This window comes from Dendrobates tinctorius, unplaced genomic scaffold, assembly GCF_039654945.1.
Source record: "Dendrobates tinctorius isolate UK_male_01 unplaced genomic scaffold, ASM3965494v1 ptg000057l, whole genome shotgun sequence".
NCBI classification, from domain to species: domain Eukaryota; kingdom Metazoa; phylum Chordata; class Amphibia; order Anura; family Dendrobatidae; genus Dendrobates; species Dendrobates tinctorius.
The window spans coordinates 4777240-4797063 of record NW_027361725.1 but is presented as its reverse complement, the minus strand read 5'-3'; the positions used below and the strand labels follow the sequence as shown (position 1 = coordinate 4797063).

The following is a 19824-nucleotide window of genomic DNA, read 5'->3' as shown; positions in this document are numbered from 1 at the left end:
GGAGCTCTACAACCCCTGCTGGAGTTTTACAACCTCCGATGGAGCTCTACAATCCCTGCTAGAGCTCTACATCTCCTGCTGGAGCTCTACAACCCCTTCTAGAGTTCTACAACCCCTGATTGAGCTTTACAACCCATGCAGAGCACTACAACCCCTGCTGGAGCTCTACATCTTCTGCTGAAGCTTTTAAAGTGGCCATATTAGCTGGTGATATATTCTGTACCTTGACAGATTTTTCATTCAAGTCTCAATATTTCTATAGATTTTATTTAGGACGGTGTCCCTTTAAGACATTAGCGTTAATAATATCCTTATTCTTCTCGCAGCAACATTGTATAAATCCCCCATATTAAAGATTTATTTCGACATCCTCCACATCAAGAAGTGGTGTCATTGTATCGAGATTGGCAGAAGGCAGAACACAAAGCCTTTCCAGGAATCATCTGCTTTGTTCAAAAGACACAATCGCTCCCTGACCTTTTCTTGTGCCCTAATTTTTTTTCCGCTAGTAACAACATGATTTAAATTTTCATGAGCAAATAAGCTGCTTCACACAAAGGAGAATACATGAATATCACTAATATAACAGCGGGGGAACTGTGACCAGCCTGGGACCTCCGGAGGACCCCTCTGGACCTGCCAATAAGATGCCCTTTCCATCTTAGGGAGAGCGCCAACGCTGGACTAATTATCTTTTTAAATTCGTCTCTGGATCCGTAGGTTGTCTTGTGGGATTAAGCATGGTACGGTCTGTAAATTGAAAACAAGATAGCTGTTAGGGACATATACATGTCTGTCTGATTACTGTACAAAACAATGGGAAACATTCATTTACAGATCCGTTGTGACAGAAGAGAGACGGCCGTACCCAATCCCGGATAGAATCGGATACGCTTCATTAGGCTGTGCCAGTCTATACATAAAATATCTGTAAATGATCAGCAGTTTGGAGGATTATAGGACTGGCTCATCTCATTCCGATTAATAGAGGAAGTCAACATTTTTGAAGCTACCAAAGTGAGCCTTAAAGGGTTATTTCTCATGTTCCAAAAAATAGGAATTTGGGACAGTTTTTGTAATTTTACAAGCAATTTTGCAATTTACTGGTTATTAAAATTTTCAACTGTTTTTGAGTTATTAAAACTTTTCTTTGGTTTACGGCTCGTTTCCTTGGAGACCGATTGCCGCTGCTAGGCAGCAGAACATGCTCATTATTTACAAGACCTTTTCTATTGAGCTTTTAAGCACAGTTTTGGTTAAGATCACAGGAGCTCGCTACTATGTCCTAATCAGGGCCAGCTTCAGCACTGTGCTTACAAGCTCAACAATCAGTGGTGGTCGGTCTCCTATGCAACGAGCTGTAAACAATAATGTTATTATCTCGAGAATGGTTGCAAATTTTAATAAGCAGTAAATTGCAAAAGTGTTTGTATTTATAAGCACTATCTGACAATATAAACATAGACCCCTGAGTACCTTAATAAAGTCATCTGCTTCTACTAAACTTCTAATGTGTAAAGAGACCTCTGAGTCCTGACTCTCCCCCATAGAAAATAAAGAACAGGCAGTTCATTGCTGCCAGATGACAGTGATTCACTCAGCTCGCCCCATAGAAAGCACATGTGCGTTTGGCTGAGATGAGAGTTCATATGTATGAGGTTAAAAAAGATAGTTCTAATATAAACCAATGATTGGCCCACAGCTATCTATGGTATGGTCAGGAATGCAAAAAGACCTCTGCTTTTGGTTTTATCGTTTACTGCCCTAGTGCTGGATTCACAGCTAGACTGCACAGCACAGCTGTATAATGTCCTACATTCTGCCACTACATTCGGCTAGTGTGTATCTCACCTCAGAGCTGGATTCGCAGCTGCACTTCTCAGTACTCCTGTATAATATGCTTCATGCTCCTTCTTTCTAGTAAGTGTGTATATAACCCTAGTGATGAATTCTGAGCTGCTTCGAACAGCACATCTGTACAATGTCCTATATGCAGCTACTGCTTTTAGCAAGCATATATCTCACCCCACAGGTAGATTCACAGCAACACTGCTCTGCACTAATGTATAATATCATCCATGTTGCTGTTTTCTTTTAAGCGTTTTATCTCACCACAGAGCTGAATTCACAGTACTGTACTGGTACTAGTGTATAATACCGTCCATGTTGCAGCTTCTGAACGGCTGCTACATAAAGTCAGGAGAGTAGGAATCCCTCATGTCCGTGTGTGCTGTGTATGGAACACATCACAGCATCGAGTTTTCACCCACTAGCTCAGAGACAACAGGAAATTAGAGATAAAACCAGTAGATGGGAAAACTGCTGAAAAATGCAGAATACGAGTCACATAAGGGCCAAATACAGTTTTATTTCTCATGTATACACAAAAAACAGCTCATGCTAAATTCATCTTATACGTTAAGTGCACTTTACACATCTACAGCTAGGTTTTAGAAACCACGCATGGGCACTGCAGAACATAGTGTGGCAATGTGGCGAATTCACAGCACCTCATAGCAATAGGGGGTGAACTTTACCCACAATAGACGCACACGTCAATTCCAGAGAGTCTTTCCCGGAATATATCCAGACATCCAAATAGAAAAAGATCATGTAAGATCAAAATGTCGCCACCGAGGGCAGAATAAGAAACTGAAAGAATTTTTCACCAACTTTTGAGGCACTGCCTTCATTTTCTATTTGAATGTCTACACAACTATGTGATCTGTGAACAAGCTGATGCTAAAACTTCTGGAGGTACCTTTACTCCCACAGGAACCATGGATAAAGCATATTGAAATTCAACATGTCCAATCCTACTTTCTTCCAACATCTGCCATTATAGGAAATTTTGGTGAGCCCTAAATAGAAGGAAAATAATGGGGAACTTCCAAGTTATAGGTTGTAGGCATGGGCTGTTTAGTGTCCCAAATTTAGAGCTAAAACCCTCCCATAAGAACAAAGAATCGGACACACTGAAATACAAAATTCCCAATTCATCTCTTCCCTGATATCTGCCAGAGAGAGAGAGAGTTTGAACACCCCCATATAGACGACTGTCAGCTTTGTGTTTTTACAGCAAGAAAGGAATGATTCGCTGCCAAACACTTTTTATGATTGGGCATGTTGAAATCCAACACGCCCGATTTTTCTTTCCCCAAGATCTGCCATAAGGGAAAAATATGGTGACTCCTATTCCTGTTAGATGGTCTGCTTATCGTGCTTAAGTTGTCAAAATTGACTTTCAGCCATCTTTAAAGACTGTATAGTACAATATTTTGCTGTGTAGTGTTGTGGGCACAGCTGGTAAGATGGATTCTCTTAACTGGAAGTCAGGGTGAGCAGCATAAACCAGAAGAACTGATGCTTCAGAGTTGAATAGGCTAGATCACATATGGATCAGTGGATCTGGATTTACAGACAGGCATTTTGGAGTAGCAGAGTAAATATGTGGACAGTACCTTAGAATAGCAGAGTCATGTAGACAGATGTGAAATCTGATGCTGCAGGGTAGGGTGACCGCAAAAAATCGATGTCGGAATTTTGTCCGTCTGGACCCCACAAAACGATTCCCCTTTCCAGATATTGAGATAGCCAAAATTTGAGCTCGATCAAACGACGTTAACCCGTGCCGCTCGTCGCTCAAAGTTTGAAAAAATCCAAATTGAGGTATTTTAAGATTTAGGTATTTTGCATAGTCTGTTAGACTATAAAGAATGTGACAACAACATTGCAGAAATAGCCCTGACCAAATTTTCGAACCATTTGTGGTATTTGAATGCAGAGTTGGTGGGATTATCGTTTTTTGATCCCACCATTACAGACAATGAAAAGTTGTTAATGGCTAATAAATTGCTCAGTAGCACAGATGAACCATCAGAGCACGCTAGGGTTGTAAATCCAAAAGTTAGGAAAGAAAAATGAAAAGAGGTAGGAAGTAACCGACTTTAACGACCTTCTGACAAAAGATGAAGAACAAAAGCAATATGTCCTGCAAGTTGTAAGCAAATGCCGAGCATTATATTCTGACGTTTCAAAAACTACTTTAACAAAAGCTCTAGAATAGATTAGATAACTATGTAAAATTATCAACTCATGTAGGTTAGCGTGCTCTGATGGTTCATCTGTGCTACTGAGCAATTTATTAGCCATTAACAACTTTTCATTGTCTGTAATGGTGGGATCAAAAAACGATAATCCCACCAACTCTGCATTCAAATACCACAAATGGTTCGAAAATTTGGTCAGGGCTATTTCTGCAATGTTGTTGTCACATTCTTTATAGTCTAACAGACTATGCAAAATACCTAAATCTTAAAATACCTCAATTTGGATTTTTTCAAACTTTGAGCGACGAGCGGCACGGGTTAACGTCGTTTGATCGAGCTCAAATTTTGGCTCTCTCAATATCTGGAAAGGGGAATCGTTTTGTGGGGTCCAGACGAACAAGATTCTGACATTTTTTCCCCCCCATATGAGATCCGGTCACCCTACTGCAGGGCCATGGTGCAGAAAGCAAATTGGAATAACAAAGCTAACTAGACAAACAGGCACATTGATGTATCAGACACAAGAGTGCAGACAGCACCTTTGATCAGTAGAGCTGATGTAGCAGAGACAAGTGTGTGAACAGTTCCTTGGAATGGCAGAAAAGTTTGTCAGGTATACTTTGAATTAATGGTAGCAGAGCCCAGCGATAGTAGAGCTGAGATAGTCAACTGGCTCAGATCAGAGATCGTATGTGGCAGCAGCATGCACTACTACCTGAATACTCTGGCAACATAACGCCTCCTGAGTAGGCCTTAGAAAGTCTTAGCCCATGAGATGAGAGTTATGTGCCAGGCTACCATGTATACAAATAGTCTCTTCATAGAGAAAGGACAGGAATTCTAGTGCCATGTATTGGTGGTAGCAATCTTAAAAGTCAACATCGACCCTTTAAAAGATCTTGTCATATAACTTAGAATAAATCTCAGCAATGCCCTGATTGTTTCTTCAATATATGTGTACTTTCTGGCGTAGACCTATTTCTAAAGGCCCCGTCTCACATAGCGAGATCGCTGGATATCGCTGATCGTGCTTGAATGTCCTGGGCCATTTTTTCATCATCAGCGTTCCGATGGCCAGCTGTGCTTGATGCCGACGAGCGACCTCGTTGGCGACGCAGAACTCAGGGACGCAGGTGGGAATCGTCAGAATCGCTGCTGTGTGACAAGGTCCCAACGACCGCTGAGGTCGTTATATGGATCGCCGGATCGTTGCTATGTCGCTGAAGAGATCTGCCTGTTTGGCAGCTTACTAGCGACCATTTAGTAATGCACCAGCGATCCTTACCAGGTGGTATCATTGTCGGGATTGCTGGTGCGTTGCTAAGTGAAACGGGACCCTAATCCTTCATAAGGATAACAATCTCTTCTTTAGACTTGTTTACACTACAAACACTGCTCCATCAGAGTGTTTGTTCTCAACTAACATGTTTGCCCTTACATCTCTGCTGCCTGTTGTTATACATTTATTTGCTAATTAACGCTTCATCTGCTGTAAGCATTCCAAGATCTTCTCTGAGTTTGTTCACACTGCAAACGCTGCTGCATCCGAGTGTCCCTTCTCTGCAAGCATGTTTGCCCTTACATCTCTGCTTCCAGCCGCTCTCCATATGTTTGCTGATTACCCCTTCATCTGCTGTAAGCATTCCAAATTCTCTTTGGATTTGCTCACACTGCAAACGCCGCTGCAGGCCCTGAACTGTCAATACATCATCAGTTCCTCTTCTATGAGTCAACACTTCGGGCTCTGGTTCCTCTTGTGTACTTTTGTAGCACTGTTCCACATGTCAGCTGCCAGCCACTATCCATGTTTGCTGAATAACCCTTCATTTGCTGTAAGCATTCCATGCTCTTCTCTGAGTTTGCTCACACTGCAAACGCTGCTGCATCAGAGTGTCTCTTCGCTACAAACATGTTGCCTTTACATCTCTGCTTCCAGCCGCTCTCCATATGTTTGCTGATTAACCCTTCATCTGCTGTAAGCATTCCAAATTTTCTTTGGATTTGCTCACACTGCAAATGCCGCTGCAGGCCCTGAACTGTCAATACATCATCAGTTCCTCTTCTATGAGTCAACACTTCTGGCTCTGGTTCCTCTTGTGTACTTTTGTAGCACTGTTCCACATGTCAGCTGTAAAATCTGCCCGCTGTGCTATCACTTTTGGTCCGTACTGTCCACCCTGATCTGAGATTCCAGCTCACCAGGTGAGTCTTTAGCAACATGGTAACCCTACAGTGAGAGATGGCTGCCTGACAGGAAAAACAAACACTCGGGTCCCATAGGCATAACTTGTGTGTAACATGTAGTAGGGTGGCAACATTGTAAGGTATTCATGATTAGAAAATTGTACAACAGAGTCAAGTTAAGAACTGTAATATGGGAGCCTGTACCAGACGCATGCATAGTATAGCCATATGTATATTACATAAATATAAACCATATGGTGGGACGACAGTGAGGTGCATCACATCGGGCATCTTTCAATATAAAGTCAATCCTGAGTAGATTGATACAAATCAATCCAAAAAAAGTGGTTTAGTTGCCCGTCCATTGAACTGTGCTCCGCATATTACGATATATGACAAGTCTATATATATATATTATGTTACATATCAGGCCTGGCATATTTTCCTGACACCACAATCGAGGGATTAAACATTGTCTCGACATTTCCACATTGGCATCAAACTAAACCAAGGACACGGTTCCCGTTGACGCTCTGTTAGCACAGATAAGATTGTCTCTGTAATATTTAGCCACGAGAGCCGTTCACTCCGCGCTTATTTTCAATTAGTCATCAATATCAGGCTCATAGAAGAGACACAGTCCCCACAGTCTTACATGAAACACAAATATGAGAAGGTTCCTCGGAGCCTTCATTCTTACAGCTTATTAAGGAGAGATTTGTAATCTCCCGCTAAGGGTCTATAGCCTAATGCTCCTCTTCACAATTCTCTCTCTTGCACCCCGAGTAAGAGATATTTTTTAAAGTCGAATTGTGATCCATTATAGATAAGACCTTTTGATTAAGTTTTTGTTAATGTAAATCTCGGCTAGAGAGAATTATGAAAAAAAAATACATCTTTCTACAACCCATTTTCATAAAAGCCTGAAATATTGAAAACACAAAAATGCAGTTTCATTATGCTTGGACGTCTCTTTTGTTTGTTTTTTTAATATCGTTGTTATTATCAGGCATATTTTGGAATAAGGAAAAATCTGTTTGAAATTTCTGAAAAATAAAATTGGGACACAAATCCTAAAAGAAATCTAAAAAAAAAAGAATAACATACATATACTGTATGTGTGTGTATATATACACTCACTGGCCACTTTATTAGGTACACCTGTCCAACTGTGTGTTAAGACTTAATTTCTAATCTGCCAATCACATGGCGGCAACTCAGTGCATTTAGGCATGTAGACATGGTCAAGACAATCTCCTGCAGTTCAAACCGAGCATCAGTATGGGGAAGAAAGGTGATTTGAGTGCCTTTGAACATGGCATGATTGTTGGTGCCAGAAGGGCTGGTCTGAGTATTTCAGAAACTGCTGATCTACTGGGATTTTCACGCACAACCATCTCTAGGGTTTACAGAGAATGGTCCGAAAAAGAAAAAAAATCCAGTGAGCGGCAGTTCTGTGGCCGGAAATGCCTTGTTGATGCCAGAGGTCAGAGGAGAATGGGCAGACTGGTTCGAGCTGATAGAAAGGCAACAGTGACTCAAATTGCCACCCGTTACAACCAAGGTAGGCAGAAGAGCATCTCTGAACGCACAGTGCGTCGAACTTTGAGGCAGATGGGCTACAGCAGCAGAAGACCACACCGGGTACCACTCCTCTCAGCTAAGAACAGGAAACTGAGGCTACAATTTGCACAAGCTCATCGAAATTGGACAGTAGAAGATTGGAAAAACGTTGCCTGGTCTGATGAGTCTCGATTTCTGCTGCGACATTCGGATGGTAGGGTTAGAATTTGGCGTAAACAACATGAAAGCATGGATCCATCCTGCCTTGTATCAACGGTTCAGGCTGGTGGTGGTGGTGTCATGGTGTGGGGAATTTTTTCTTGGCACTCTTTGGGCCCCTTGGTACCAATTGAGCATCGTTGCAACGCCACAGCCTACCTGAGTATTGTTGCTGACCATGTCCATCCCTTTATGACCACAATGTACCCAACATCTGATGGCTACTTTCAGCAGGATAATGCGCCATGTCATAAAGCTCGAATCATCTCAGATTGGTTTCTTGAACATGACAATGAGTTCACTGTACTCAAATGGCCTCCTCAGTCACCAGATCTCAATCCAATAGAGCATCTTTGGGATGTGGTGGAATGGGAGATTCGCATCAGGGATGTGCAGCCGACAAATCTGCGCCAACTGTGTGATGCCATCATGTCAATATGGTCCAAAATCTCTGAGGAATGCTTCCAGCACCTTGTTGAATCTCTGCCACGAAGAATTGAGGCAGTTCTGAAGGCAAAAGGGGGTCCAACCCGTTACTAGCATGGTGTACCTAATAAAGTGGCCAGTGAGAGTATATATATATATATATATATGTGTAAATATATATATATATATATATATATATCTTATTTATATATCTTTTTAATTCATTTTTTTACATTCTTTCCTGAAAGTAATCTAAATAAAAAGTAATTTAACAACAAAAAAATATATACACTGCTCAAAAAAATAAAGGGAACACTTAAACAATAGAAAATGACTCCAGGTAAATCAAACTTCTGTGACTTCAAACTGTCCACTTAGAAAGCAACACTGATTGACAATCAATTTCACATGCTGTTGTGCAAATGGAATAGACAACAGATGAAAATTATTGGCAATTATCAAGACACCCTCAAAAAAGGAGTGGTTCTACAGGTGGGGACCACAGACCACATCTCAGTACCAATGCTTTCTGGCTGATGTTTTGGTCACTATTGAATGTTGGTTGTGCTTTTATACTCGTGGTAGCATGAGACAGACTCTACAACCCACACAAGTGGCTCAAGTAGTGCAGCTCATCCAGGATGGCACATCAATGCGAGCTGTGGCAAGAAGTTTTGCTGTGTCTGTCAGCGTAGTGTCCAGAGGTTGGAGGCGCTACCAGGAGACAGACCAGTACACCAGGAGACGTGAAGGGGGCCGTATGAGGACAACAACCCAGCAGCAGGACCGCTTCCTCAGCCTTTGTGCAAGGAGGAACAGGAGGAGAACTGCCAGAGCCCTGCAAAATGACCTCCAGCAGGCCACAAATGTGCATGTGTCTGCACAAATGGTTAGAAACCAACTCCATGAGGATGGTCTGAGTGCCCGACATCCACAGATGGGGGTTATGCTCACAGCCCAACACCATGCGACCATCCAAAGAAATGCAACCCAACACCATTACTGACCCACTGCCAAATCGGTCGTGCTGAAGGATGTTGCAGGCAGCAGATCACTCTCCATGGTCTCTCTAGACTCTGTCATGTCTGTCACATGTGCTCAGTGTGAACCTGCTTTCATCTGTACATTTTACTCTATCCTTGGAATGAACACTGGAGAAACAATACTATATATATATACCGCATATATATATTTTTTTTTCAAGTGTAACTAAAAATATAAGACTAAACAAAAAAGAGTATTTTAAAACAAGCTGAAAGTTATATTATGTGCAAAGTTTTTTTGATGGAGTTTTTTTATTTGCTCCACTCCAACAAAGAAGCCAGAACAATTGTCCAGAAACCTCTTGAAACACTCTTTCGATACATTTCAATGTTAATCCATTTTTGCTATTCACATGAAAATTTTGTGTTTTTTTTATTTTTTAAAGACACCTGGTGGGAGAAAAGAAAATGCTAGTCACTTCTTTGAAGTGTATCCTGATGGAATTTGCACTAAATCAGATTCTCTCCAATCAAAAAGCTGCAAAAACAAAACCAAAAAAGAAAAAAAAATCCTTCAACACCTCTTCAGGAAAAGCTTTAGGGAAAGAGAAATTCTTTGAAAAAATACCACAAAAAGGGAGTGTTTCCTGCAGTGGTTTCTCCTGAAAAATGCCTCATAAGTAGAGTTGAGCGAAACGGGTTGGTCAAATTCAAAATTCGACGACTTTAGCTAAAGTCGGTTTTCGTTGATCGAAACCTGACCATAGCATGAGGTCGCCAACCCGAGCGCCAAAGTCGCGTTTCAAATAATGCTTCCAGCGCCTTTTCTCAGCCAATGATGGAGGACGCACACTGTGGGCAATGCGATGACATGGGCAGCGGCCACCACCATCTTAGAGAAGGGCATTGAAGTGATTGGCTGGCTTTGTGCGGCATCACAGTGGCTATAAAAGGCCGTTACCGTCGACCGCCATCTTACTTCTGCCGACCTTAGAATAGGGAGAGGTGCTGCTGCTGATTCTGAATAGGGAGAGCGTTAGGCAGGGAAGAAGAAAAAAAATAGCTTCTGCTGATAGCACTTTTCACTGTATAGTTAGTGTGCAGTGAAAGGGGAGGATTTTTGTTGTGTGCATCAGCGCTGGTGGTGATTAGGCTGCCTTTTAAGGCTACCTGATAGCTGCATTGCTGTGTGCACACTGCTGTTCAAACTGCTTTCTTCAAAGCACTCCAACTTTTATTATTTTATTCTGGTCAGTTACCGAGCATTTTTTCACACACCGTATAGCGGTGTACGCTCCTCACACACTACCGTGTACTGGCTGGTAGCACGGACAAATACAAGCTATCTGTGTGTGACTCTGGAAAAACAAACTGAGTAGATTTTGCATTTTTCCAGACCTACACCGTATAGAGCTGTCCGCTTTTCAAACAGTTTCGTATATCTGCTGTTTGATTTCGGTCAAAACTAGACAGAGAAAGCGTGTGTCAGTCCGTATAAAAATAGATGGAGATATAAAATTTTCCATGCATACACCATATAGCGGTGTATGCTCCTCACACACTACAGGGTACCGGCTGGTATCATGGACAAATATAAGCTATCTGTGTGTGACTCTAGAAAAACAAACAGAGGAGATTTTCCATTTTTCCAGACCAACACCGTATAGAGCTGTCCACTTTTCAAACAGTTTCATATATCTGCTGCTGGATTACGGTCAAAACTATACAGAGACAGCGTGTGTCACTTCATATAAAAATAGACAGAGATTTAAAATTTTCCATACATACACCGTGTAGCGGTGTACGCTCCTCACACACTACCGTGTACCGGCTGGTATCAGGGACAAATACAATCTATCTGTGTGTGACTCCGGAAAAACAAACAGAGGAGATTTTCCATTTTTCCAGACCTACACCGTATAGAGCTGTCCGCTTTTCAAACAGTTTCGTATCTGCTGTTTGATGACGGTCAAAACTAGACAGAGACGGCGTGTGTCACTCCGTATAAAATTAGACGGAGATTTAAAATTTCCATACACACACCGTATAGAGCTGTCCGATTCTCAAACAGTATTGTATATCTGCTGTCCGCATTACGGTCACATATATACAGAGTCAGCGTGTGTGTGTGACACTCCGTAAATACATATACAGACATTTCCATTTCTCTATATACCATATTGAGCTGTCCGATTCTCAAACAGTATTGTATATCTGCTGTTAGCATTACAGTCACATCTATACAGAGTCAGCGTGTGTGTGTGTGACACTCCGTAAATACATATACGGAGATTGTTAGTTACGCAAAAAACGTATACAGCTGTACAGTTGTGATACAGTACCGAATGTCTGCTAGTTGGATTACGGTCAAATACATACTGGGAGTGCGTCTGTGACTAACAATATATATACGTAGATTTAATTTTTTTAATACACCTTACACAGCTGAACGCTCCTCATACAGTACCATCTCTCTGCTGGTATTTTTGGTACTTTTTCCCAAACATGAGGAAGTATGGTGGAAGAGGCCGCCGACGTGGGCAGGGGGGCTCGGTTGGTACTGATGGTGGAGGTGCATTGGCTGGTTCTGGCAAAAGAACAATAGCAGCTAAGGCAGGAGATGTTGAGTCTGCATCATCGTCTGGCCCATGAAGGCCTGTAAGGTTCCCATTTCTTGGAGTAGATAACCGCTTTTAAAGCCGGAGCATCAGGAACAGGTTTTGCCGTACATTGCCGAAACAGTCACCAGCTCTATTGCCTCCTCTTCTGAACGTTCAAAACCTGCAAGCACGGAGTCGTCAGTGCAGGGTTCTGGTCAGGAAAAACACCTTTCCTTGTGTCCTTCACCCCCACCAAAAGTTAAGGATGCGGCAGCCCACACTTCAGATTACTCTATGGATCTCTTTTCACATACCATGATGCCTGGGTTATCGAGTCAAGTCCTGAATTCCCCAGTCCAAGATGAATCTGACATGGAGTGCAAAAATGCACAGCCACTGCTAGATGATTCTGCTGGTACATTGACCCAGAGCACTACATTGCCATCGCAGTCTACTGAGCCAAAATCTGACCCTGATGAAACTCAGGTGCCACTTCCCGCATACTATACCACCTTACACGGTGACACAGAGGAAGGTAAAGAGGAAGGTGCAGATGACTTTGAAGAGGAGGCGATGGATGACCCAGTTCTTGACCCGGATTGGCATCCATTGGGGGAGGAGGGTGGCGCTGGCAATAGTTCAGATAAGGAGAAGGATCCACAGCAGGCATTGACATTGCAGCAGCGGTTATCTGGCAGGCCCATAGCTGTCCAAAAACATGGACCAAAAACTAAAAGAGTTGCAGGACAGCTTGGCCAGACGGTCAACTTAGCACAGCGTGCAAGGCCATAAAATGTATACCACAGTAGGAAGAGTGCAGTGTGGCACTTCTTTGTCCAAAATCCTACTGATGAGGCAAAGGTTACCTGTAAGAAGTGCGGAAGGACCTTTAGCCGAGGTAAACAACTCAGAAATTTGAATACCAGTTGCATGCTTACACATTTAATCAACATGCACTTGCAAACGTGGACGGACTACAAAACCTCAGGTTCACATGTGCACCTGCTCCGACTGAAGGTAGCCAGCAACGCTCCATCGCTTCCCCCACTGTAAGACCACCGCCACCGTTAAGTACACCACCAGCACTAAATGTTGAGGTGTCGTCGCAATGCCAAAGCACTCAGGGAATCACAATGGTTTTGCAACGCAACACTGAATCTAGGCCATCACCACTAATACCATCACCAACCCCCTCTCACTCGACCTGGTCCACCGTTACTTCCCCCATATGCAGCTCTCCAGTCCAGCTCACCCTACCAGACACTCTGAGTAGGACAAGAAAGTACTCATCCTCTCATCCGCTTGCACTGTGTTTGAACGCCTACATTGCCAAACTAATCTCATTAGAGATGATGCCCTACCATTTGGCTGAAAGCGAAGCTTTCCACGAGCTCATGGCCTACGCAGTACCACGCTATGACCTACCCAGTCGGCACTTCTTTTCACGAAAAGCCATCCCAGCCCTCCACCTGCATGTGAAAGACCGCATTGTCCATGCACTCAAGCAATCAGTGAGTGGAAAGGTGCACCTCACAACAGATGCATGGTCCAGTAGGCATGGCCAGGGCCGTTACGTGTCCATCACTGCGCACTGGGTTAATGTGGTGGATGCAGGCTTCACAGGGAACAGCGGCGGTGGAACAGTGCTGCCTAGCCCACGGTATAGGAAACAGTTGGCTGTAGGCTTTCGACCCTCCTCCTCCATAAGCGAAAGCTCGTCCACAGAGCCCAGTCGCATGAGCACTCCAGATGGCAGTGTTGCACACGAGGTGTCCCACTATCGAACAGCTAGTGGTAAGCGTCAGCAGGCTGTGTTAAAGATGATGTCTTTGGGCGACAACAGACACACCGCGGAGGTACTGGCCAACTACTTGCAGCGACAAACTGAGTCATGGCTGGGCAGTCTACCTCTTGTGCCAGGCAAGGTAGTCAGTGATAACAGCTGTAATTTTGTGGCAGCCATAGCCCTTGCAAAACTCACACACATACCTTGCTTGCCTCACACTTTGAACCTGGTGGTGCAGTGCTTCCTTAATAATTATCCGGAGTTAACATCCCTGCTCCATAAGGTGCGAAGACTGTGCTCGCACATCCGTCGCTCGGCCGTACACTCCAGTCATATGCAGAAGCTGCTGCGATTGCGCCACCTCCCCAAGCACCGCCTAATCATAGACGTTGCAACAAGGTGGAACTCCACCCTACACATGGTTGAGAGGCTGTGCGAACATAGGCAGGCTGTAATGCATTTGAGGGAGGATACACAGGCAGGCAGTTTGAGGAAAGACATGGAATTGTCAGGTGTGCAGTGGTCAAAGCTGAATGACCTCTGTAAAGTCCTTCAGTGTTTTTAGGAATGCACACGGCTGGTAAGCGCAGACGACGCCATCATAAACATGAGCATCCCACTTATGCGTCTGCTCATGCAAAGTTTGACGCACATTAAGGATCTGGCGTCTGCAGCAGAGGAAAAGGAACAGGAGCAGGAGGGAAGCCTTGCTGACTGTCAGCCATTGTCTGGTCAGGGAACTGTCCTGGACGAGGTGGAGGAAGAAGAGGAAGAGGAGGAGGAGGAGGATGAGGGGGATGATTATTTTGGGCAGGAAGATGCTTCTCAGGGGGCAAGAGAAAATGTTGGCCTTCCAAGGTCAGGTACAGGGTTTGTGCGTGACTGTAGGGATGTGGATTTGCCAGAAATTGCTCCTCCACCCAGCAGTGGCAGTGCATTATTGACACCTGGAACATTAGCCCACATGTGCGATTATGCCTTGTGGATCCTAAAAAGGGACCCCCACATTGCCAAAATGATGAAGGATGATGACTACTGGCTGTCCAGTATCCTCGATCCATGCTACAAAGGCAAATTACACAACATCATGCCACAGGAAAACCTGGAGATAATATTGGCTAAGAAACAAGCAACTCTGGTAAACCGTTTGTTTGAGGCTTTCCCAGCACATAGCAGCGGTGCTGGTTCTCCCACGAGCCGTAGTGGGCAAAATGGAAGAGGTGTTTGTGGTGCACACAGCCAAATTGGCAGTGGAGACAGGGGTTTCATGACCATGTTGTGGACTGATTTCTCAAGTACCGCTCACACGACTGCTAATACTGCATCGATTAAAAGTGACAGGTGACAGCAGTTGTCAACTATGGTTACAAACTACTTCTCTTCCCATATTGATGTTCTCCCTCACAGGTCATTCCCCTTTGACTGTTGGGCCTCTAAACTGGACACCTGGCCTGAATTGGCACAATATGCCTTACAGGAGCTCGCTTGCCCTGCTGCTAGTGTGTTATCTGAAAGAGTCTTCAGTGCTGCTGGATGAATCCTGACAGAAAAAAGGACCCGTCTGTCGACCCAAAATGTTGATGATCTAACCTTCATTAAAATGAACCATGCATGAGTTTCAAAGGATTTTTTCCCACCTTCCCCTGATGACACATAGGTTGCCAGAAAACTGCTTCGCTTTTGTCCTCTTCCTCGGACTTGCCCAATTCCGCCATTTGCAGCAGCTGAATGTCCAACCTACACATCAACATATGCCATTTTTTAAACCTCCCACACTGGGCTGCTCCCCCCCCAAGGGCTGGGGTCAACACCTGGTGCACCCGGGCAAGTACCGTTGCTCTGAACAGGTGGATGGGCCCACTGATGCCCAACGGCACTGGCTCAGGGCCCCTCATAGTACAATACAGTGTCTCTGACGGTGGGGAGGCCCGCTCACCGTCAGACACACCAGCGTACTATGAGGGGCCCTGTGACAGTACCGTCGCCCACTAGTGTGCCCCCCCTGCTTGGTCATGACCACAGCACTTGCAAGTTGCAATACTTACCTCTCCCTGCTCCACCGCTGTGTAGTCTGGGCAGTTAAATCCTTCACAGGGATGGCCACTGGAAATTTGGTGTATTGATCGATGATGGTTAAGATGTAGCCATGGCCTGTCCTGCTGGCCTCTACCTTCAGATGATCAATGGCTACCATTTGTAATGGACGTCAACTTACAAGCGGATGCAGTGATGCTTTATGATCACCTTTCACAGCTGTGATAGTCACAGACGTGTGACATTCCTGCCTCCATTTTTCTTTGTCTCCTCTCATGCCAATCCAATAGAATCACCTATGGCCTGTGGCTTCTGTCTTTTGCACTCCAAAATGACCAGACACATCATGATAGGCAGTGAGTGTCTACATCTCTCCCTGTGATCACAATTTGATGGAGACGAGTAACGGTGATGTGATCCACGCTACTGCGATAACGCAATCCTTTCTTCACAAAGAACCGTTTTCGCTGTCTCCACAGACACAGTAATTGAGGGTCTGCATCGCCTCTGCAACATCTCCCGGGACGTTTTCCCGTGATGAGTAATTCCCAAATTTCTGCTAACACTCGACTTTCCGTCTGTACTTGTATCCATGTAGTTTCCAGTAGCGGAGAGTCTGGACTGGCTTGCTGAGATTGAAATATGTACAAAGATTTACAATTACCACAACACTGTATACTGGTGTACGCTTCGAATATCTTTCCCTTTTTCTACTTTTTAAATTCTGGTGTAATACATACTGAGCCTGTGAGTGTCTGTGTCTGTCTCCGGAAGTATAGACGGAAATTTACAATTACCCCTTGACTGGATACACCTGTTATGTGCTGATACAGTACCTTTGTTCAAAATTTTTTTATTACGGTATCATCCATAGTGAGTGAGCTTGTGTGGTTTACGCCTTCTATATATACGGTGAATCGGAGATACCAATTTTTACCCTATACTCAATACAGCTTGTATCTTGTTATAGAGTACCTTTGTTCGACATTTAGTATTACGGTCAAATCCATACTGAGTAAGCGTCTGAGAGTGAATACGGGACTATGTATACGGAGATTTCAATTGTACCCTATAATATATATACTTGCTATCTTGTTATCCAGTACCTTTTTTACAACATTTTTTATTATGGTCAAACCCAGACTGAGTGAGCGTCTGAGGGTGACTTCGGAAATATAGACCGAGATTTCAAATTGGCAAACACTGCACGCTTCTGATACAGTAACCTTTTTTGCTATTTAGATTCTGGTGTAATCCATAATGAACCTGTGAACGTCTGTCTGTTACTCCGGAAATATATTTGGAGACTTAAGATTACCCCAACACTGTATACAGCTGTACGCTTGTGTTACAATGCCCATTTACAGCTTTTCATATTCTTGTGTAATTCATATTGGGCCTGAGAGCGTTTGTGTCTACCTTCTGAAATATATACTGTAAGGTAGCGCTGTCATTCAAGCAGGGGATACTAGCTCAGCAGCCACAAAATCAGATCCGGCACAGGTTTTCCAAAAAATCATAACAGTCCATGCAGTTTATTCAGCAGCATAAACCCATAACAGCAACATAAAGTTCACTTAACAGCATAGCGTCCATGACAGAGTTCAGCTCTGTTAACCTGTAGTCATACAGGTTATGCATACACAGGCTTTCTAGCCTCAGTTATCTCACCCACATCAGGGTAACCTCATGGTTCCTTCATCATGCTGCAGACGTCCATTCCCTCCAGGGAATCGTTAGGCATGTGCAGCCATTCAACACAGAGTTCCTTGCTGTCAGGAAGACAGCCCCATCTATCTCAGACGGGACCTTCCAAAACGGACCAACCAGGTCCCAGCATTCATCTCATGTGACCTACCCTGGCCACCTTATACGGTCCATAGCCACACCCACCGGGTCAAATGGCTAAGACCTCATCACAGGTCCTTGAACCATTCACACACTTTTATCACAACGTTCTCAAACTCACCCCCTGGGTGGGTTTGTAGGTATCTGGGTCCACCCGACTCCCCAGTTACCTGAAAACAACACCTCAGCAATATCATTGCTGATCAACCCACACACATAAGTCTCCATCTCAAGACCACCCACCTTGAGATACATAACGGTCCTTCAGGATTCTGCCACTCATCCGCTCTCTTGGGACATCCACACAGCGCCCCCTAGTGGACACAGTGGTCACTACACCACATACCTCCCCCCTCTGTTCAAACTTGTGGGGTTGAACACACAATACTACCCCGGGATTTCGAGACCGGGCACTCATTACACCTTGCCCAATAGGTCGAGAGAACCATCTCCATCTGTCATACTGCCTCATTTCTACATTTGGTCTCCCACGCCCCAAGCAGTCCAAACATTGGTCTTTGACCTTCCAGTCACAGTCTGTCTGCGTCATTAGACACTGTTTAGTCACCACCCTCTCCCTGTTTGTTCTGTTCCCTGACCAGCTCCCCCGGTTGGTACGGTCATCAGTCTTAGTTAAGCCTACTGTCTGGCTTGAGTCTGACTCATTCAGCGTCTCACAGGAACTACGGTCTCTCAGCTTCGTCTTGCCAGACGAACTCCCACTTGCTGACATTCTTTGGCCATTTGCCATGTCATGTCTTGGAGGAACCCTTCAGGTCCTTACATCTTGGGTTGGAGGCAGTCGCCACCTGGCATTCCGTACCTCTTTATTAATTCGCTGACGGTCCAGCCTCAACTGCTCAATTTCTTGCAGGGACCCCACTTGATACTCCATGAGCATCCAAAAGTCTCTCAGGCTCTTCACAGAGCCAACCACCATGATGGGAATCCTACCCTCTTCACTGGATACCTGGTCTTCATCATCAGGAGGGATCCTCACCCTCACCACACCAGAGATATTTACAAGGTCTTGCATTACCTTCCCGAATCTTCCAATGATTCTCTCAATCAGACCTTTGGGTACCGGAACCACATCTTTCCGCAAACCCAGCCGATCCATAGCCTCCTTTGCTAACTCTAGGCGTCGAGCAGCTTTCATATTACTCCGCCTGACCAGCTGTTTGGCGTGGAGACATTGTAAATGCATCTCTTTCAGGATAGCTACCAGGTTTGCAGTATCTTCTCTGGCTGATATTATCACCAACTGCCAAGTCTCAGGTGCCCAGTGCACCTTACACGCCTTGACCGCCTCTTTAAAAGCCTCATGCACACCTTCCTCAGCACAGGCTTCTTGCATGTCTTCGGGCACATCAATCACAGACTTGAAGGTCATGGCCTTGCTCTCTTCCTGGACAGAAGACTCTGGCTTTACCATGGACACATGCGAAAGTTTCATGAAACCCGACTCGACCCTAAAAAAGGCAAAGTCGCTCATCTCTACTCAAAAGTGCTCTATGTCTACATAGACCTAAAAACAAAAAAATCTCAAAGTTGGAAAAAAAAAAAACCTGGATAGTTATAAACTGGGACTGTGCACTAGTCTTGATGGAGTAGAAGAGGCATCAAATTTATTACGAGTGATGTGAGCCTGTCATGTACTGGAATAGCATTTATAAAACCTTGGTGCATTTTATTTTGGAGGACCTGAATTAAAAAGGTGTAAAAACGCCAAAAGTCACAATTTTTTTTTAAGCCCAAAATTTGCAACTTTTCAATACTTAGCACCACATTTGTGGTGTGAAATCTTTGAGGAATCGGCCCCTCTATGTACTGTATATTTAAAAAAGAAAGATAAGTTATGTATTATAGGAGTTGTCCACTTTTAGATACAATTTTCAGTCTAAAATAAACCTTCTTTTTGTAACCTCTGAGTTGCATTGTCTATTGCTGGCAGTGAACTCATTCTAATGGTCTGTCGGGAGTTTGTTGCAATTTTATCTGTCTTTTTGTCTGAGCTCCTCTTAGCTTATTTATTATGACCACACACCACATCAAAATTGATGCACCTGGAAATAAAAAAGAGCCTGGTAAAGCTAAACAGGGTAACATGTTTAATGAAACCCAATTTAAAA

The 19824-nt window shown here is 44.0% G+C and overlaps 1 long non-coding RNA gene across 2 annotated transcripts in view; it reads right to left on the bottom strand.

The window, feature by feature from the left end:
* Positions 1 to 251: 251 nt before the first annotated feature.
* LOC141091909 (uncharacterized) overlaps positions 252 to 19824 on the bottom strand; it is a 163347-nt gene continuing 143774 nt past the window's right edge. For both annotated transcript variants that reach the window (XR_012232615.1, XR_012232614.1), the window contains one exon: positions 252 to 750. This is a non-coding gene — a long non-coding RNA (uncharacterized lncRNA). The remainder of the gene's footprint in view (positions 751 to 19824) is intronic.